The following is a 22485-nucleotide window of genomic DNA, read 5'->3' on the forward strand; positions in this document are numbered from 1 at the left end:
CAGAGTATATACAGAGAGGTATTCCATCCGCTCGACTTATTTTGGTCTCGCCCGCGCATGTGCGTCACCTGAGCCTCCTTTGACCGCCTCGCTCTGGGAGCCAGCGTTAGTCTGGGATGGGCTGTGTGAAGGTGATGATCTCCAAACGCGCTCCTGTAGCCCGTGATACGCTCCCACCCCATCACTCACCCCCCCCCCCCATCCTCTCAACCACCAAGTGGTCCCATTCTCTCAGCTTTCTGTCTGTATTTAAGGGGCTCTATTTCAATTTCTCAATCTGGCATATTTATAATAACAAGAATTCTCTCTCTCTCTCTCTCTCTCTCTCTCTCTCTCTCTCTCTCTCTCTCTCTCTCTCTCTCTCTCTCTCTCTCTCTCTGACACTTATCATCAACGCCACCATCACGACCACCATCATCACCACCATCATCATCATCACCACCATCATCATCACCACCATCATCATCACCACCATCACCATCATCACCATCATCATCATCACCATCATCATCACCACCATCATCATCACCACCATCATCATCATCACCACCATCATCACCATCATCACCACCATCATCATCACCACCATCATCACCACCATCATCACCACCACCATCATCATCACCACCATCATCACCACCACCATCATCACCACCATAATCATCACCACCATCACCATCATCACCATCATCATCACCATCATCATCACCACCATCATCATCACCACCATCATCACCATCATCATCACCACCATCATCATCACCACCATCATCACCATCATCACCATCATCACCACCATCATCATCACCATCATCATCACCACCATTATCATCACCACCATCATCACCATCATCACCATCATCACCACCATCATCATCACCACCATCATCACCACCATCATCATCACCACCACCATCATCACCACCACCATCATCACCACCATAATCATCACCACCATCACCATCATCACCATCATCATCACCATCATCATCACCACCATCATCATCACCACCATCATCACCATCATCATCATCATCACCATCATCACCATCATCATCACCATCATCATCACCACCATCATCATCATCACCACCATCACCATCATCACCATCACCACCATCATCATCACCACCATCACCATCATCACCACCATCATCAACACCAACATCAACACCACCATCAACACCACCAGCATCCCCACCATCATCATCACCATCATCATCACCACCATCATCATCACCCATCATCACCATCAACATCACCACCATCATCATCACCACCATCAGCACCATCATCACCATCATCACCACCATCATCATCACCACCATCACCATCATCACCAAAAAGGAGGAAGAAGAGGATGAAGAAGAGGAGGAAATAGAGGAAGAGGAGGGAGAGGAGGAAGAAGAAGAGGAAGGAGAGGAAGATGCAGAAGAGGAGGAAAAGAGGAAGAAGAAAGGAAGAAGGAAGAAGAAGAGGTAGGGGAGGAAAAGGAGGAAGAAGCTAGAAGAGGAAGAAGAAGAGGACGAGAAGCTAGGAAGAGGTGGAAAAGTATAGAAGAAGAGGAGGAAGAAGAGGAAGAAGAGAGGAGGAAAAGGGAAGGGACAATAAGGAGGAAGAAGTGGAAGAAGGAAGAAGAGGAAGACTAGGAATATTAGGAAGAAGAGGAAGATAAGGAGGAAGAGGATGAAGAAGAGGAAGAGGAAATAGAGAAGAGGTGGGAGAGGAGGAAGAAGAGAAAGAGGAAGAGGAAGAAGAAGAGCAAAATCAAGAAAAAGGAAGAAGAAGATGAGAAGGAAGAAAGGAAGAGTGAGAGGAAGAATGAGGAAGAAGAGTAGGACGAGAAGCTAGGAAGAGGAGGAAAGTAGGAAGCAGAGGAAGGAAAAGGAAAAGAAGAAGAGGAGGAGGGAAAAGAGGGAAGAGGGAAAAGGAGAAAGAAGAGGAAGAGGAGGAAGAAGAGGAAAGGAGGAAGAAGGAGGAAGGAAAGGAGGAAGAGCAGGAAGAAGAGTAAGAGGAAGAAGAGGGAAATAGAGGAAGAAGAGGTGGAGGAGGAAGAACAGGAAGGAGGAAGATGAAGAAGAAGAGGAAGAAGGAAGGAAGAGGAAGAGGAAGAGGCAGAAGAAAAGGAAGAGGAAGAAAAGAGGCGAGAAGCTGGCGAGAAAAGGAAAGGAGGAAGAGGAGGAAGAAGAGGAAGGAAGAATAAAGGAGAAAAGAAGAGGAAGAGGAGGAAGAAGAAAAGGAGAAAGAAGAGGAGGAAGAAAAGAAGGAAGAAGAGGAAGAAGAAGAAGAAAAGAAGGAAGAATAGGAAGAGGAGGAAGAAGAAGAAAAGAAGGAAGAATAGGAGGAAGAGGGAGAAAAGGATTTTATTTCTTGAGAGTTTCTTTTCACTCATTATTCACTATTGCTTTACACCATTGATTAGGTTCCAGTATTTAGTGTTCACGAGCGTTATTGTTGTTCAGAAAAATCAATACGATGCTGGATATACGAGCGCGAAAAATCTCAAGGGGTCGGAACGTATAGGGTTAAGACTATCCACAGGCTGTCCAGAAGACCACCTATCATCCCGGATTCAAGAATAAACAAATCAAAAATGAGTTCCAGGGGGCAGCATGAGCCAAGCATAACCAGCGCCACTATAAAAATTGCCTGCGCCATGACGGGCTTGGGCCGACCACCAGGCCCCTGAAGAAAGCCTTCCCGCGCTATAGGCTGAGGTGTAAACAAAAAAAAGTTACCTCATTTATCACATTTACCGACATACAAGGGGTGTAGGGTACGTCATTTATCATATTTACCGACATTCAATGGGTGGAGGGCATATTATTAATCACATTTACCGAGATACAAGGGATGCAGGTTATCTCAGTTATCACATTTACCGACTTATAAAGGGTGTAGGTTATCTTATTGATTACATTTACCGACATACAAGGGGTGTAGGTTACCTCATTGATCACATTTACCGACATACAAGGGGTTCAGGTTATCTCATTTATCACATTTACCGACGTACAAGGGGTTCAGGTTATCTCATTTATCACCTTTACCGACATACAAGGGGTGTAGGTTATCTCATTTATCACATTTACCGACATAGAAGGGGTGTAGGTTATCTCATTTATCACATTTACCGACATAGAAGGGGTGTAGGTTATCTCATTTATCACGCTTACCGACATACAAGGGGTGTAGGTTACCTCATTTATCACGCTTACCGACATACAAGGGGTGTAGGTTATCTCATTTATCACATTTACCGACATACAAGGGGTGTAGGTTATCTCATTTATCACATTTACTGACATACAAGGGGTGTAGGTTATCTCATTTATCACATTTACCGATATTCAAAAGGTGTAGGTTACCTCATTTATCACATATACCGACATACAAGGGATGCAGGTTATCTCATTTATCACGTATACTGACATACAAGGGGTGTAGGTTATCTCATTTATCACATTTACCGACATACAAGGGGTGTAGGTTATCTCATTTATCACGTATACTGACATACAAGGGGTGTAGGTTATCTCATTTATCACATTTACCGACATACAAGGGGTGTAGGTTATCTCATTTATCACATTTACCGACATACAAAGGGTGTAGGTTATCTCATTTATCACATTTACCGACATACAAAGGGTGTAGGTTATCTCATTTATCACATTTACCGACATACAAGGGGAGCAGGTTATCTCATTTATCACATTTATCAACATACTTCATTTACCTCATTTACTGATCCAGCAAGGTGATTCACTGTCACCTGTCACTGTCCGTCCACCCTCAGGAAAGACCTTTGAGATCCAGGTAGGCCTGTGTGTGTGTGTGTGTGTGTGTGTGTGTGTGTGTGTGTGTGTGTGTGTGTGTGTGTGTGTGTGTGTGTGTGTGTCTATGCCTGTGTGTGTGTGTGTTCGTGCAATCAGCCTGAGCAACGCCAGGACTGTTTTTGCGTTTCTGGACACAAGTCGGGCTGGGTCACCTACTTCACTGTTCACTGGGTGTTTGGATGCTGCTGACCAGGCAGCTGTTAGGGTCCTCCTCCTCCTCCTCCTCCCTACCTGCTCTGGGTCTCATAATAATGATAATAATTTAAGTTGTGTTCTCCGCCAGGTGAGGAAGGTGTGGCCAATCAGGTACGGGATCCTGCTGGAGCAGCGAGTGACGGCCTCAGAGATTGACGCCCAGAAGAATGAACCTGTGTACCCATAACCCGTGACGAACTGCCTTGTGCAGTCATATCGGGCAAGTCTACAGCTCCTGATGGGGTCACTCATGATGTTATCAATGCCTTACTAGTCATAAAAGATAACCTATCTTAGGTTTGTTTAACATGTCTTACAACTCACAAAGCCTAGCTACCATCTGCCTGGAAAAATGCTGCGATCATTTCCATTCCTAACGGTGACGGTAACTTTGGACCTATTTCCTTAACTAGCTGTCTGTGTAAGATGATGGAAAGGATATACTACTTAGGCGCTTGACTGTATAAGTGGGAGATACCACGTCACGGAGTCTGTATGGCTTTATGAAGGGACTGGTGACTGCTTGATTCATCAGTGCTTAAGTTCTGCAGGTGCTGTTTGTCGTGCTTTCATTGACCCAATAAAGAGGTTATATTGGAACAACTTATTTTAAAGGGCGTTAAAGGGAAATTACTGGGGTGGCTCAAAGACTATTTGCATGATAGGATACGTGGCTCCATGCTCTGCTGAAGGGAGTGTTGAATTGGGCACTCCACAGGGAGGGGTCCTGAGTCCTTTGCTCTTTAATAGTCTCATGGACAAAATTGCACAGTACCCCGGCCTTTCCTCAGGGCACACAAGTTTTTATATATGCTGAAGATATACTTCTTCAGTGTAATGCTCCACGGACGCTTACCTCAGCCCTCCACCAGCTTGAAGACTTGTGCACTTCTATGGGTCTAGTTGTTAATTAATCCAAAACTAAATTTCACTCCTCCACCTCCTTGCACCCACTTATAATCCACCTTTCCTCTATCCATCCACACTATCCACATCTTCCTATCCTTATCCGTTCTCCTGCTATCCATGTGTTTATCCAGGACTATGCCTATCATCTTCCATCGTTCTTGGGGGTCAGAATAGATGGAGTGTGTTGGGCTCCACGTATCAATGATGTCAAACTCGATCGTGTCCACTGTTACAAACACTTGGGTGTCTATCTTAGCTTTAATAAATTGAGTTAATCACGTTGCCATATTGCTGCCATAATTCATACACAGAATCTGCCATAATTTTAACATTGCGGTACAACAATTTGGTCCGGCTGGCGTCATCATGCCCAAAAGAAGAAGAAGAAGAAGAGTAGGTCCACGGGCCGGCCTGCGTAGCGCCATAAACCTTACTTTTTCTCGTGTTTTCCTTCAAACTACAATGACGAGAAGATCCACAGCCTGTGAGAAGAAGGTGGAGAGGACAGTGGCGGCCAGGGAAAGGAAGGAACACCGCAGAGAAGCCTTCATGTGACGAAAGTGCCCTTCCACTACGCCACCACCACAACCACTACCACAACCACAACCAGTACCACCACAACCACCACCACTACCACCACAACCACCACCACCAAATCACCACACTAAGGTATCTTAGTACGATATAATTTACTTACTGATGTGACGTGCCATCTTCATTTCCTACATTGAAGAAGGAAAATGTTGTTATTGAAAAAGATGTTTCAGATAGGTGTGTTTGAAGTTAGTTTACTGGTAGGTTTTCAGGGTAGGCCTATGCATGGATAACTGAGTATTAGAAACAAATCAGTACTAGACAAGTGGAGGAAGAGGCCTGTTGATGTTCCGAGGACCCCCAGTGGGTTAGGTAATTGCTTCCGGCAAAGGCCTATAACAAATGTGTTGACAAAATCCTTCAATATTAAGCTAGAGTTACCATTGTTTGGTTACAACATGGGAAAATAGAGGGAGTTGAGGGGCGCACAGCATAAGATAGGTTAGAGCTGTGTGTAGTACGAGCCTCCCATAGCTCAGAGGGGCCAGCCAGCCTCAGACAGACTGGTTAAGGAGTGCTACGCGGCTCTCCCGTCTCGGTGGGCGCCGATTTATTCCCAGGGCCAGCAAGACCTTTCCTTTTCAGGATTAATTTCTCGTGTGTTAAGCTACACTGTGGTCATGTGAGTGTAGAAAAGAAAATTCAGGGTGTTTCATGTGGTCCACAACAGGGATATCGTGTGCTGGCCCCAGGCGCTGAAAACTCACTCATTTAGTGGTACATAGGGTGCTTCGTGGTGCAGTGGTTAGCACGCTCGGCTCACGACTGAGAGAGCCCAGGTTTGATTCCCGGGCGGGGTGGAAAAATTTGGGCGGCTTTTCTCATACCCTACGCCCCTGTCCACCCAGCAGTGAATGGGTACCAGGTATTAATCGGGGATTGTGTCCTGTCTCCTGGGGTCTGTTCCCTTCTCCTATAATTCCTTCCCCTTCTGTCTCTCTCCGGCATATGACCACAGATGTTGTGTCCCGTCTCCTGGGGTCTGTTCCCTTCTCCTATAATTCCTTCCCCTTCTGTCTCTCTCCGGCATATGACCATAGATGTTGTGCCGACTAAACCAAACTTTACAAATTTAGTGGTACATAGAAAGTAACATTGCCTCCATAGTAAATATCATCATGCCTTGCACAGAAATAAATAGTCAGGGTCTCAAAAATAATAGGCTACCCCTTCCTCAACAATACACATTATTATTATTATTATTATTATTATTATTATTATTATTATTATTATTATTATTATTATTATTAATATTATTATTATCATTATTATTATCATTATTATTTCTACTACAATTTTTATTTCTTCATAGCTTACACTGGTATAGGAATTTGCCTCTATCATATTTGTAATTATTATTATTATTATTATTATTATTATTATTATTATTATTATTATTATTATTATTATTTCAGCGTGAAGATGTCAGGTCGCAACGCGTTGGTCCATCGGAGCACCTTCCAGAACGCCAACCAGGTGGTGGAGTTGACCACACGCACCATTCCCAAGGCTCAACACCACCACCAACACCATCAGCGAGGACATCAACACCATTCACCACCACCATTGAGGCCAGATCACACCAACACCAGGGTGCTCTATGAAGGGTTTAGTGTCCATGTCGTCAAGTCCATCTCCCTCAATCTGTTCTGGGACCATTTTAGTTACAATTTTCTGTATCCTTTCCAGCTCCACATACTCCTTTCTGCGGCCTGTCAGTCCATGCTTCCATGTTTCTTCCCGCAAGCTGTTCCATGTGTTAACACTTCTGTGTGAAAAACTTTACTTCTTCCAGTCACTCAATCAGGTTCCTTTGTTAAGTTTCTTTCCGTGTCCTCTCAGCCCCTGCGTTACTGATGCTAAGAAGAGATCATCTCTATCCACCTCATCAAACAGGGGGCTTCGTGGTGCAGTGGTTAGCACACTCGGCTCACGACCGAGAGGCCAGGTTCGATTCCCAGGCGGATTGGAAAAAGCTGGGCGGCTTTTCCGATACCCTAAGCCCCTGTCCACCCAGCAGTGAATGGAATTTTCTGGTATTAATCGGGGGTTGTGTCTCGTCTCCTGGGGTCTGTTCCCTTCTCCTATAATTCCTTCCCCTTCTGTCTCTCCCTGGCATATGACCACAGATGTTGCACCCAATAAACAAAACTTTCCAACTTTCCTCATCAAACTTATTTACCAACTTGTACAGTGTGATCAAATCTCCTCTCTCCCTTCTTTGTTCCAGTGTCGTCAAGTCCATCTCCCTCAATCTGTCTTCATACATCATATTCGAGAGTTCTGGGACCATTTTGTTGCAATTCTCTGTCTTGAGTCCAACCTCATAATCTTCCTTTGCATAGTTTTTCCTTTTTTCCTTATATGCCTCATCTTGGTATTCAAATCCTTCCATAGTTTTCATCTGTCATAGTTGATGCCATTCTTTCCTAAGGGGCACTCGTGACTGACTCCTTCATCTAACTCAACATTTTTTGTGAAAATTAGGTCAAGTCTTGATGGTTGGTCATCTCCTCTTAGCCTTGTTTCTCCTTTAACCCACTGCATCAACAGATTATCACATCAGGTGTGTGTGTGTTTAGTTAGTTGTTGTATTTACCTAGTTGTAGTTTTATAGGGCCTGGGCTTGACGTTCGTGTGGTCCCGTCTCTGTATCTACATTTATCCAACTTTTCCTTGAAGCTTTGCACACTCCTTTCTGATACTACATCCTCACTTAGTCTGTTCCAAACCTCTATATTTCTTTGCAGGAAGCTATATTTCTTTATGTCTCTCAAGCATCTTCCCTTCCTCAATTTTTGACTGTGTCCTCTTGTGTTCCTGGTGGTAATTTCTTCTTTTAGTAGTAACTCCTCGTTGTCTACTTCTTCCATTTTGCTCAATAATTTGTAGATTTGTATTAGGTCTCCCATTTCTCTTCTTTGTTCTAGTGTTGGTAAGTCCATTTCCTTTAGTGTCTCCTCGTATGTCAATCCCTGGAACCATTTTTGTTGCCATCTTTTGTATTCTTTCTAGTTTCTTGATGTGTTTCTTCTTATGGGGAGACCACACTGCCTCTGCATGTGTGTGTGTGTGTGTGTGTGTGTGTGTGTAAGATTGACTGACTGATGAATGAATGACTGTGAGATTAAGGTTGGTATTACAAGACAGTTTCCCTGCTCACATCAGCTACTACTAAAGGTCAAAGGGGGATATCAGTCAGGCTCTAATGAGTGTTTTTCAGGCTCATGGTACAGAAGAAGGGTTAAACTACCACCAGGGTCATAAAACTACTCCTGGAAATGCCCACAACTCCTGCGAAAGCCTTGTCAAATAGGTGTTCTTGGGCGGGGAAATGTCTTATGATACGACCCTAAGTAAATAACTTCCTGATGGAGTGGATGATTGACTTGGCATCTTGTAGCTTTACTCTCAGCCATTTCAAGTTCCTGACTGATGTACTAACACCCTCAGATTGGCTACAGTGAAGGTCGTGGCAGAGAGTGTACTCAAACTCCTACTGTGAGCTACTCCTGATGCCTGCGCCCTCACCACCCCTGTGAAGGACGCCCAGCTGACCCAACCCTCCACGGTGAGTCTGCCCCACTTAATGTTGCAAAAGTTATCCGGTATACCTTCACTCTCTCATGCTTTCCCTATGTCCTGTGCTGTCCAACTTAATGATGTGAGAGTTAACTGGTGTTTTCACTATCATCTTTTTAGAGTGTCTGATTAAAAAACTAATGCAGGAGTCATGGTGTTTTTTGTTCCTGTTGGGTGCCTGGACCTATCAGCTGTCTTGTGCTGTCCAACTTATTAATGCAAGAGTCATGGTGTTTTTTGTTCCTGTTGGGTGCCTGGACCTATCATACATAGCAGGCAGTAGCTTAGCCAGTAGACTATTTGTGCTGCCTTGGAGAATCTTGGAACCATTTGCTGAACTGAGTGCAGACCAACGTGGCTCACATGAAGCACTTACGAGACTTGGCAACAGAAAACTCCTCAGTTGTATCCTTGACGTGCTAATTTCCCTCAGTAACTCGTGCTGCTCAATACTCATTAGAGAGAGGTGGTTCAATCTTGTTTGAACCATACCGACTCTTACTTCTTGAGTCTAGGTAATTTTGGAAAGGAGCGTTCACCACTGCAGTTGGTAACCATTAGAGTTAAATAAATCTTCAACGCGATCTCGACATTAGGAGAACAAGACCCAAAAGAATGATCAACTCTCAGACGATACAATGTCATCTCGTAAAGGTCTTGTTGAGATCCAGCAACAGTACAGCCGGGTCGGACCGCAACGGCATTGATCCAATATTTCCCAAAATATATAAGGTACGTCAAGTTTGCAGTATATTGACAGGCCAACATTCGCTGCAGATTTATCTTTACTCAATGTTATGATAACCCCTCGAATGTTGGTCTGTGAATGTGCCGGCAACTTAACGTACACCTATTGAATACACACCAGCAGAGCGGTCGCCTCTGAAAATAAAAAAACTATTTCATACCCCTTTGTCATCACGATATATTATTATACTCAATACCCTGCCAACGTACTACTGGCTTACTCATGAGTACAGATACTATTGATGAGAGGCCAAAACTCACACTTAGATTCAGCTGTGCACTTGTGCCTCGACCGCCATTAAACCTTTTTTCTGTTATTGATATTTAATATAATCTATACTACTAAACTTTTATCTGCATTAATAGGTTAAGTATATTATGTGGAACACACCCCTAACTTACCCTACAGACAGTCAAGGAAATACACATTTCAACCCGTCCGCTGCAATTGGCACGGATTTGGCTTTCACTGGTAGCCTGGTATTATATACACTCCCAGGTCTTTCTCTGCCTCTGTGGTGGATAGTGGAGTGTTTCCCATATGGTATTGGTGTGCTGGATATCCCTTCACTGGTAGCCTGGTGAACTTATACTCCCAGGTCTTTCTCTGCCTCTGTGGTGGATAGTGGAGTGTTTCCCATGTGGTATTGATGTGCTGGATATCCCTTCACTGGTAGCCTGGTGAACTTATACTCCCAGGTCTTTCTCTGCCTCTGTGGTGGATAGTGTAGTGTTTCCCATATGGTATTGATGTGCTGGATATCCCTTCACTGGTAGCCTGGTGAACTTATACTCCCAGGTCTTTCTCTGCCTCTGTGGTGGATAGTGGAGTGTTTCCCATATGGTGGTATTGGTGTGCTGGATATCCCTTCACTGGTAGCCTGGTAAACTTATACTCCCAGGTCTTTCTCTGCCTCTGTGGTGGATAGTGGAGTGTTTCCCATGTGGTATTGGTGTGCTGGATATCCCTTCACTGGTAGCCTGGTAACATACACTCCCAGGTCTTTCTCTGCCTCTGTGGTGGATAGTGGAGTGTTTCCCATATGGTAATGATGTGCTGGATATCCCTTCACTGGTAGCCTGGTAACATACACTCCCAGGTCTTTCTCTGCCTCTGTGGTGGATAGTGGAGTGTTTCCTATATGGTATTGGTGTGCTGGATATCCCCTCCCAAGGTGCAGGACTACATTTTTCTTCATTGAATTGTAGCAGCCACTTTTTGCTCCACTCCTGTAGCTTGGTGAGGTCTTCTTGTAGGAAATCCATTGTCAAGGGGTTAAGAGAATCCATCGCCAGGACCTTCATGCTATTCAATTTACACATGTTTATGTCTGCTGGAGCCTTGGGTCCAGCTGCAACACCCACAAGTCCGGATCTGGACTGCGGGCCGCCAGTTGAGTTGGGAAGCCCTGGACTATATGCCGTATACGGTGTACTACAATGCCAGGCTTATTATACTATGCCCTAGTGAAGTTTTCTATAGTTTCTTATCCCGGAAGCAGCGACGGGCCAAATTTGTGCCGTGATATAAACCCCCCAAGATAGATGATACATAATCTGATCACAAATGCTTTGATATATATTATGGAATGGTTTGTGTGAGGGATGATTTTTTTTCATTTTTCTCGCTTAGAGGGACCATTAAGAAACATGATCCCGCAGCTACCGGGTTACATATAGTAATATCATATATAATAATATTACAAAAAATTAGGAAAACGAGTAATTATTTTGTATCGGCCTTCTGTGCCTAAGGGCAAAAACTTTAGTTACTAATTTTTTACATTCCCGCGGGGCCTGTACCACGTGCTAAATGTGCTACTAGGTTAATTAACCCCTTGAATGTGGATTTCCTACAGTTAGACATCACCAAGCTACTGAAATGGAGCAAAAAGTGGCTGCTACAATTCAATGAAGAAAAATGTAAAGTCCTGCACCTTGGGAGGGGATATCCAGCACACCAATACCACATGGGAAAACACTCCACTATCCATCACAGAGGCAGAGAAAGACCTGGGAGTGTATGTTACCAGGCTACCAGTGAAGGGATATCCAGCACACCAATACCACATGGGAAAACACTCCACTATCCACCACAGAGGCAGAGAAAGACCTGGGAGTGTATGTTACCAGGCTACCAGTGAAGGGATATCCAGCGCACCAATACCACATGGGAAACACTCCACTATCCACCACAGAGGCAGAGAAAGACCTGGGAGTGTATGTTACCAGGCTACCAGTGAAGGTATATCCAGCACACCAATACCACATGGGAAACACTCCACTATCCACCACAGAGGCAGAGAAAGACCTGGGAGTGTATGTTACCAGGCTACCAGTGAAGGGATATCCAGCACACCAATACCATATAGGAAACACTCCACTATCCACCACAGAGGCAGAGAAAGACCTGGGAGTGTATGTTACCAGGCTACCAGTGAAGGGATATCCAGCGCACCAATACCACATGGGAAACACTCCACTATCCACCACAGAGACAGAGAAAGACCTGGGACTATTTGCTACCAGGCTACCAGGGAAGGCCAAATCCGTGCCAGTCACAGCGGACGGGTTAAACCAACACTGAGTCACTTGGGGCCATAAACTTACTCAGCAATACCCTTATACTGACTCACTATGTTACATAATAAGAACCACTACCAGGGCTGCACATATGAATCTTACCAGGGCACACACACACACACATTAAGAATTATTTGTCTTGGTATAGTGTGGCTAATTTTTCTGGCTCCGTGGTGTAGTGGTTAGCATGCCTACCTATGAATCTGCCGGCCAGGTTGGAATCCCCCTCCCTGGACAGTCATTTAATTGTAGCCCACTTATGAATTTTCCCCCAGAGCATGTAAGTAAGAGTTAATTTTGTCATATGTATGTAGGTGAGTAAGGTTATGTGATGTTCATCCTTCCTTTCAGGCGGGCTAGATGTACCAAGTGTTAGACCTTAATGTATAGCTATCTAGTTTATCTCTCTCTCTCTCTCTCTCTCTCTCTCTCTCTCTCTCTCTCTCTCTCTCTCTCTCTCTCTCTCTCTCTCTCTCTCTCTCTCTCTCTCTCTCTCTCTCTCCCCTTCCTTCCTTCCTTCCTTCCTTCCTGTCTCTCTCTCTCTCTCTCTCTCTCTCTCTCTCTCTCTCTCTCTCTCTCTCTCTCTCTCTCTCTCTCTACCTCCCCTTTCCTTACCCCCATCTCTCTCTCTCTCTCTCTCTCTAAACCTCATGCGCTTGGTCATCTTTCCAGGTGGAGCGATCGAGGGAAGTCAACACCTCTGTCCCTCCTTGGCTGGCGGTGGGCAAGACCAAGAGTTCCCTTCACAAGCCTGGCCTGAGGAACATTGCCTTGGTATATGGGGTGACCTTCCTCGTGACCCAGTATGACCTGACACGGCGGACACTATAGTGAGTAGTCTTGGCACGCAGAGAGAGAGAGAGAGAGTGGGTGATACTGAAGAGAGAGAGAAGAAGAAATGGTAGTGGGACTGATTTAGGGCGGAGAGAGTGAGATTTAGGGGAAGGAACGGGGCTGGTAATCTTGGGGGGGGAAGGGAGGGGGCTGTCAGGGTGTTGTGGGTTTAAGAAATGAGTGTTTGGGGCTGTTTTGGGGGCTGAAAGACTGTTTAGAAAAGGGATAGGGCTGAAAGAGAGAGAGAGAGAGAGAGGGTGGGGCTGTCAGGGTCTTGTGGGATCAAGAAATGAGTGTTTGGGGCTGTTTTGGGGGGCTGAAAAAGAGCATAAAGGAACGGGATAGGGCTGTAAGGGAAGGGCTGAGAGAGAGAGAGGTGGGGCTGTCAGGGGTTTATAGGTTCAAGAAGTGAGTGTTTGGGGCTGTTTTGGGGGGCTGAAAGACTGTTTAGAAAAGGAATAGGGTTGTACTGTTGCTATCGGGGCTGAGAGACAGAGAGAGTGAGAGTGGTGGGTGATTGGGGCTGATTTAGGGCTGTTTAAGGTGGGGCCACGGGCTATATGGAGGCCGTCAGGGTCAAGCGCGTATGTCCCTTGCCGGGTGAGACCTCATGAAGGGGAGGGAGGATCAATGTTGCCAGACTGTCATACTCAGTCGCTTATATTTCCCGACTTCCTACGCCCAAACTGTCTTCTGGGCTCCAATAACAAAACTCATTTATAGTTATCATTAACCTGGTAGCAGCGACGGGCCAAATTTGTGGCTTTACCGTGTAGCAGCGACGGGCCAAATTTGTGGCTTTACCGTGTAGCAGCGACGGGCCAAATTTGTGCCATGATTTAAACCCCCAAAAATAGATGATGCATAAATTGATCACAAATGCGTTGATATATATTATGAAATGGTTTGCGTGAGGGGTGATTTTTTGTTTGAGCTTGTACAAGTTTTCCGCCCCACCGGCCCGCTACACTACAGTACGGCTAGCGAGTGGAAAGCTGCCGATTTTTACTTTACTATTTCCCAATACGCTCACTCTTAACCTATATACACAACCCCCGATTAATACCTGGTACACTGCTGGGTGGACAGGGGCGTAGGGTATGGGAAAAGCCGCCCAAATTTTTCCACTCCGCCCGGGAATCTAACCCGGGCTCTCTCGGTTGTGAACAGAGTGTGCTAACCACTGCACCACGAAGCCCCCAAGGGAAGGAAGGAAGTAAGGAAGGAGGGAGGGAGAGAACGGCAAAATCACAGAACCATAAAGCTGAAAAAAGGGAAAAATGTGGAGTTACGTAGCGAACAAACCGTTACGTAAAAAATAAAAACCCAAGGCGTAGAGTGAAGGTGAAATCAAGAGCACCACGGAGCCCCCCAAGAATAGGGAAACTGTGGCTCCTAAACTCTGGTGCGAAGCCTGCACCTCCAGCTTAATAACTGGTTGAGGGAGTCTCCCTAACAACCGTAACTCAGTGATTCGTGTTGTATGTCATTTGTCATTGATATTTGTCCGTAAAATTACTTTTAACTTGTATAAAATAACATCTATAATGATTTTTAGTAATATTTTGGTGAGATATGGGACGCATTAATGGGATTCTCAGTAATTTCAATGGAGGGGAAGTGCCTTTTGGTTTACGAGTGTTTTGTCATGCTGGAAAAAATTACTCAACAAATTAAACTCGTAAACTGACTGTATCTTTAACCTGGTAGCAGCGACGGGCCAAATTTGTGGCTTTACCGTGTAGCAGCGACGGGCCAAATTTGTGGCTTTACCGTGTAGCAGCGACAGGCCAAATTTGTGGCTTTACCATGTAGCAGCGACAGGCCAAATTTGTGGCCTTACAGTGTAGCAGCGACAGGCCAAATTTGTGGCTTTACCATGTAGCAGCGACAGGCCAAATTTGTGGCCTTACCATGTAGCAGCGAGGGGCCAAATTTGTGGCCTTACCATGAACCAGCAACGGGCCAAATTTTTGCCATGATATAAACCCCCCAAAATAAATGATCCATAAACTGATCACAAATGCGTTGATATATATTATGAAATGGTTTGCGTGAGTGATGATTTTTTTCAAATTTTTCTCGCTTAGAGGGACCATTAAGAAACATGATCCCCGCAGCTACCAGGTTAAACTTCCGCCGCTCATAACGGACTAAGTTCCCACCCAATTAGCCCATTACATCCAGGGTCTACTGTACCTTGGTAGTGTAGTGCATAACAGCGGTGGGTCTCAGCAGGCCTGGCAGACCATGGTGTTGTGGACTCGCTCAGTACGAATATATTACATTGTCAATATCTAGGTAGGCAGGCAATGTGTGTGTGTGTGTGTGTGTGTGTGTGTGTGTGTGTGTGTGTGTGTGTGTGTGTGTGTGTTGTTTTTCTATGTAATATTATAAGTACTCTCTCTCCCTTCCATAGCTTCAGCATTCTCTCTCTTCCTTCCATAGCTTCAGCATTCTCTCTCCCTTCTACTTCTAATTTCTTCTCCATTTTCCTCCACTTACCTCCTTCCTCCTTCCTCTCTCTCTCTCCCTTTCTTCTCTCCTTCCTCTCTCTCTCTCTCTCCCCCTTCCTTCTCTCCCTCCTCCTTTATTCTCTCTTTCTCTGATCATCACATTTTCTCTTCCTTCTTTCTCTTTTTCTCTTATTTCTCTTCTTTAGCATAGTTTCTCCTCCTCCTCCTCCTACTCCTGTTATTGCATCTTTTTCCTCTTCTTCATTTGGTATAGGTCTCTCTCTCTCTCTCTCTCTCTCTCTCTCTCTCTCTCTCTCTCTCTCTCTCTCTCTCTCTCTCTCTCTCTCTCTCTCTCTCTCTCTCTCTCTCCAATCCATTAATACAGTTATTCTACTCAGGTGTGTGTTGATGCTGGGACCAAGAAGAAGAAGAAGAGGAGAAAAAGGAGGAAGATGATGATAAAGGCAACAGGAAGATCAGAAGAAGAAGAAGAGGAGGAGGAGGAAGAATGGAAGAACACACACACACACACACACACACACACACACACACACACACACACACACACACACATATAAACACCTTTTTATATATTTTTTCATTAGTCCATACAACACATTTCTATACATAAAAAACAACATATGCATAACTATATAAATTAGACCGGAGAGTGTGTGAGTGGGAGACCCGCGCGGTGAGATAGCGCCCCCCCCCCCCCCTCTCTCTCTCTCTCTCTCTCTCTCTCTCTCTCTCTCTCTCTCTCTCTCCTCACCACAGCTCACAGGACCCCACAGATGTACCCCCACAGTATGTTGACAACCCCCCACAGACACATACCCCCCCAGCCTCATGAAGGACCCCCTCCTCCCTCCCTCCCCCCCTAGCCAACATAGCCTTATCAATGTTACTAAGTGTATGTATGTATGTGTGTTTTTCTATTAATAAAAAGTTAATTTGTAATGTTTGTGTGTTCTATTCCTATGAGAGAGGAAAAGGTAAAGAGGGAGAGACAGAGAACGTAATGAGAAGAATAAGAGAGAGAGGAGGTAAGGGAAGGAGAGAGATGAGAGAAGGAAAATAAAGAATGAAAGAAAGAACAGAAGAAATTTACCGATAAAAGAGAGAGAGAGAGAGAGAGAAAGGTATCAGAAGGGAGAGAGAGAGAGAGGAAAAGGTAAAGAGGGAGAGAGAACGAAATGAGAAGCAAGAGAGAGAGAGAGAGAGAGAGGTAAGGCAGGGTAAGGTAAGATAAGAAGATACAAACAAAATAAACTGTTAACTGTATGTACCTAGCTAACCGTATGAGACTGTGTTATATATACTCTATAACAAAGGCAATATTATTTTAGCAGAGAAAGAAAGCTCGCTCTAAACTGTATTTAGCAAACTGTATATGTCTACCCAGTGAGGAAGCTGAACTCTATAACACAGGCAATATTATCTTAACGGAGAAAGAAAGCTAGCTCTAAACTGTATAAAACTAACTGTGTCTCAACCGTAGGCGAACTAACATCAACTATACAGTAAACCCTGGATCTGACGGACCCGCTTATAATGTATTTCGGATATAACAGACAAGGTCAGAGGGTCAGAAATCCACCGGGACCGACCAAGAATAGTTTTGAACCACCCGCTTCTGGTCACTACAACAGCTTAACTATATACATATGCAGTAAACCCTGGATATAATGGACCCACTTATAATGGATTTTGGATATAACGGAGAAGGTCAGAAAAAGTTGGAAAGTTTGGTCTAGTCGGCGCAACATCTGTGGTCATATGCCGGAGAGAGACAGAAGGGGAAGGAATTATAGGAGAAGGGAACAGACCCCAGGAGACGGGACACAACCCCCGAGTAATACCTGGTACACTGCTGGGTGGACAGGGGCGTAGGGTATCGGAAAAGCCGCCCAAATTTTTCAACTCCGCCTAGGAATTGAACCCGGTGCGAAATATAGAAACTGTAAGCAAGCTGAACATTTCTCTCTGCAAGTTATTTTACAGATGCTGTGTACACCAGGCATTGAAAAGTCAACCATTTAATTATGTGACAGAAACAGTTAGCACATTATTTCATAACACACCAGAAACTAAAAAAAAAAGTTTCGGCTGCCAGTGTGAGATTGGCGCAATTTTTAATTTTTTTTTACAACAGAGGAAACAGCTCAAGGGCACAAAAAAGTAAACAATAATAAAAAAAAAGCCTGCTACTCGCTGCACTTGTAAAATCATACCCATACCCGTAACAATATGACCCCCACGCAAGACCCCACTCACAACCTAGCAACCTCAGTGCCTCGGAGTGCATCGCCAAGTGTGCTGTGCGGCCATGTAGAAAACGTGCACACAACATACACAATAAAAAATATATATACCTACGTTTACTCCTTCGTCGTTTTGTTATTTTACGTTTTTTTTAAATCTTCGCCGCTTATAACGGACTAAGTTCCCCCCAAATTGAGTGTGTATCAAGACACCTCTCCACCCGAAAATGACCGCTCTTTTGGCTACTCTTTACTCTTATCTTTTACAGGAGCGGCGAGCAGCGGAGCTTTTGAATTCAGCCCACACAGGATTCAGCCCATGGAATTCAGCCCACGCGGGATTCAGCCCAAGGAATTCAGCCCACGCGGGGTTCAGTCCACAGGATTCAGCCCAAGAATTCATCAGCCCACACGGGATTCAGCCCACACGGGATTCCGCCACACGGAATTCAGCCCACGGAATTCAGCCCACGGAATTCAGCCCATGGGATTCAGCCCACGCAGGATTCAGCCCACACACAGGATTCAGCCCACGCGGGATGCAGCCCACAGGATTCAGCCCACACGGGATTCAGCCCTCGGAATTGCGAATGTGAACACACCCTCTCTCTCATCACGTATATATGCACTCGAACGAAAACACACACATAATCTTCTCTAGCTTAGGGGAGAGTGTGCGTGTGAATGTGAACACACACACACACACACACACACACACACACACACTCTCTCTCTCTCTCTCTCTCTCTCTCTCTCTCTCTCTCTCTCTCTCTCTCTCTCTCACACACACACGTTGTAGGAGTTTTAGTTTCTTGTGAGAGCTGGCAACTGCGAGCCAGGCTCAAGGACACAGCCAGTGGGGGAGTCAGTCAGACCAGACGCCCGCCAGGTCACTGTACGCCTGCGGCTATTACACTCACATCCAGCCACTCTGTGTTTCTGTTATACCCAACACACGTTTATATGCAGACTCGAGCGAAAAAACACATATAATCTTCTCTAGCTTAGGAGAGTGCGTGCGTGTGAATGTGAACACTCTCTCTCTCTCGCAAAAAAACAGACTCTAACGGAAACACACACATTTCTTCTCCAGCTTAGGCGAGTGTGTGTGCGTGCGAATGTAAACACACACACACACACACACACTCTCTCTCTCTCTCTCTCTCTCTCTCTCTCTCTCTCTCTCTCTCTCTCTCTCTCTCTCTCTCTCTCTCTCTCTCTCTCTCTCTCTCTCTCTCTCTCTCTCTCTCTCTCTCTCTCTCTCGTATATATACATGCAGACTCGAGCACACACATCTTCTTCTCTATTTTACCAGTTTAGTGAGAGATAGATAACGAATAAAATGATCCCTCTGTAGCGTACAATAGTAGACTGGAACAGGACACGTTCGCACCGTGTACAGCGCCTCGCAAGTCCCTGTTCTGAACACAGCTCTTGCATTGTCATCAGTGCCATTTGCTGCTCTGCTCTGCCCACGTACGCACTCGCCTAAGCTAGATAAAATGGCATACTTGACGGAAAGAAACCAAGTGAAGAGGGTTGGGGGCTTTGAGTATGTCCTGAGGAAAGACCGAATGGGAAAGAACGGAGAACTCACCTGGAGATGCAGAGAAAATGTGAAATTCAAGTGTCCAGCCAGTATAAGAACCTTACAGGGGATAGTTCTTGATGGTCAAGGAAACCCTAATCATTCACACCCTGGGGATCCTCTAACTGGAGAAGTCAGGCAAGTGCAGTCACACATCAGGTCTGCTGCGACAGCTGGGCAAGATTCCACCAGGTCAATTTTGGCAGAAAACATGACTGGCTTGTCACAAGATGTTCTCAAAGGCTACCCAAAAGATCAACCCTGAAGACAACGAGGCTAAAAGGCAAAAAACTAACCCCGTTGACCAAAACCTCAATCCTTTGAATTTTGCCATACCTGCCAGAATTCATAGATATTGTCCTGCATGACAGTGGTTTTCAGATCCCAGAAAGAGTGATCCTGATTTTGGGACATGAACGCCTTCATGTCTTAAGAGGTTGAGGTGTGGCTTGGTGATGTCCGCAGTTGTTCTGTATCTCTTCAGCTGCATAACAATTACACATGCCAGTGGGTAATAAGTTCCCACCTTGTGTGTACTTTCTTCTACCAAACAAAATGGTGGTCACCTATGAGCAAATGCTGGAAGTTTCTGCAAACATAATTCCAGATGCAAACCTCTAGGACAATTCTTGGATGGACTTGAGAATGCTGCAATAAGCTTTCCTGCCAGGTACACCCTCCCCAATGCAGACATCAAGGGTTGTTCTTTTTATCTTGGGCAGTCAGTCCAACGAAAGGTCGCAGAACTTGCTTGAAGTGACTATGAGAGTAACGTAGAATTCAAATATGTCTGTGAAATCTTGGTTGTTTTCTTTGTGCTTCAGAAGATATACGTCATCTTCAACACCTTGCTGACAGCTTCCTGGATAGGTAGTAGTGAGCACTGCTTACTTGAGCCGATCATTCAGGGAGGACAGGGCCAGGGAAGAGAAAACGGTACCCACCAGTTGTCTGGAACCATTTTCAGTCGCAAGGAATAACACATCTGAACCACAAATGCTGTTGAGGGCTACCAATGGATTACAAATTGTTTTCCCAGCATCCTTCCATCTGAAGTTAATGATGGTTGGAAAAGGATATTAGTTCGATTTGAAAACATCAGCAGGACAAACAGGCGGGCAAACAACCTCCACCAAGAAAACAAAATACATTGTTCTACTTGAGAGGTTGGCTGCAAGGGGTGGACTGCTACAATGATAAAATGACAAGTTGCATTACTTGGTATCAGTACATATCTTAGCAACTAAAATCAAACATAAATAAAAAAATGATTAAATTATATAAAAAAACTTCCCACTAGGGGAAAAATAAGTGATTAGTTTAAAGTATTGCCTAACAAAAATAATAACAAAAAATCGTAGGTTTCATATAAAACATCTATTTACAAACTGAATAAAGAAAAAAATTAATTGAAAAACAAAAGTAAAACAGAAAAATAAGCTTCCCCCAGAAAAAAAACTGCTACAAACTGAAATTAAAAAATTATTAGAATATATATATATATATATATATATATATATATATATATATATATATATATATATATATATATATATATATATATATAAAAGGTTTTCATATGGTGCTCAACCTCCTCGTAAAAAGCCGGGTTCGGCGAATAGAGCACTAACTACTGTAAAATAATGAATAGTCAAAGATTAATATTGCTTTAAGCGGCCATTTTTTCTTTCTAAAAACTGTTCAGAAATGGTCATATTTCTAAGGGTTCCATGTCAATTAAACCCTATTCAACCTGAACAGTGTGGGCCCGTGAGTTAAGTCCCGTGTGGCTGAACCCGTGGCTCAACCGTGGGCTGAACTCGTGTGGGCTGAATTCAGTAATGAATCCTGTGGCTGAATCCTGCCGATCTGAACCTGCGGCTGAATTCGTGGGCTGAATCCTGGCTGAATTCCACATGCCAATCGGCTGACCTCATGTGGCTGGAATCCCCGTGTGGGCTGAATTCCCGGCCGAACTGTGGGTTAATTCCGCTGAATTCCGGGCAGAATCTCATGTGGCTGAATCCCGTGGGTTGAATTCGTGGGGCTGAATCCTGTGTAATAATCAGGGCTGAATTCCGTGGGCTGAATCCCGTGCGGGCTGAATACCAATGGAACCCTTGAGATGTGTCCTCTGATGTGGAAAAAAAATAAAAATAAATAAATAAATAAATTAGTCCGTTATATCGAGGGTTTACTGTACTTGTGTTGAGAGCCTCCATAACACCGTGGGCCGGGCCAATCCGCTACCCACTGAGTCAACCGCCTTCGTCAAACGCACCATCAAAACTGTATGTAAATCTATGTGAGTGTAACTGTATGTATCTAACTGTATGTGACTTTAAGCTTAACTATATATACACTTCTCTGTTCCTTCCCTTCCCTTCCCTTTCCTATCCTTTCCTTTCATTTCCTTCCCTATCCTTTCCTTTCCCTTTCCTTCCTTTTCCAATAACTTTACAACGGACTGGACTGCTCCTTCGTACTGTGACCTCTTGTGACCTTTCCTTGGACTGGGGTGACTGGTTCTTGAGTCTTCCAAGATGGCCTTCCTTCCTTTCTTCTGTTCTTCCTTCGTTCTTCAGAGCTGTGGATAAAGACGGTTATTAGTATATTTTTTCATTATTATTATTTTTTATTCTTTCTTATTCTCTCTCTCTCTCTCTCTCTCTCTCTCTCTCTCTCTCTCTCTCTCTCTCTCTCTCTCTCTCTCTCTCTCTCTCTCTCTCTCTCTCTCTCTCTCTCTCTCTCTCTCTCTCTTTGTCTTATCTCCTCTTTTCTTCATATCTTTAATTTTATCTGTTTCTCCCTTTATCGTCCTGTCTCTCTCTCTTCCTTTCCTTCTCTATCATTTCCTCTCCTCTCCATTCCTTTCCCTTCCCTTCCTTTTCCT

The 22485-nt window shown here is 44.5% G+C and overlaps 1 long non-coding RNA gene across 1 annotated transcript in view; it reads left to right on the top strand.

The window, feature by feature from the left end:
* Window positions 1-16284, top strand: part of LOC127006088 (uncharacterized) — a 20631-nt gene extending 4347 nt beyond the window's left edge. The window contains exons 2-6 of the long non-coding RNA XR_007759051.1: window positions 4123-5612; window positions 6953-7130; window positions 8991-9108; window positions 13122-13279; window positions 16138-16284. This is a non-coding gene — a long non-coding RNA (uncharacterized LOC127006088). The remainder of the gene's footprint in view (window positions 1-4122; window positions 5613-6952; window positions 7131-8990; window positions 9109-13121; window positions 13280-16137) is intronic.
* Window positions 16285-22485: the final 6201 nt, after the last annotated feature.

Source organism: Eriocheir sinensis, chromosome 32 (assembly GCF_024679095.1).
Source record: "Eriocheir sinensis breed Jianghai 21 chromosome 32, ASM2467909v1, whole genome shotgun sequence".
In the NCBI taxonomy this organism is placed as follows: Eukaryota; Metazoa; Arthropoda; class Malacostraca; order Decapoda; family Varunidae; genus Eriocheir; species Eriocheir sinensis.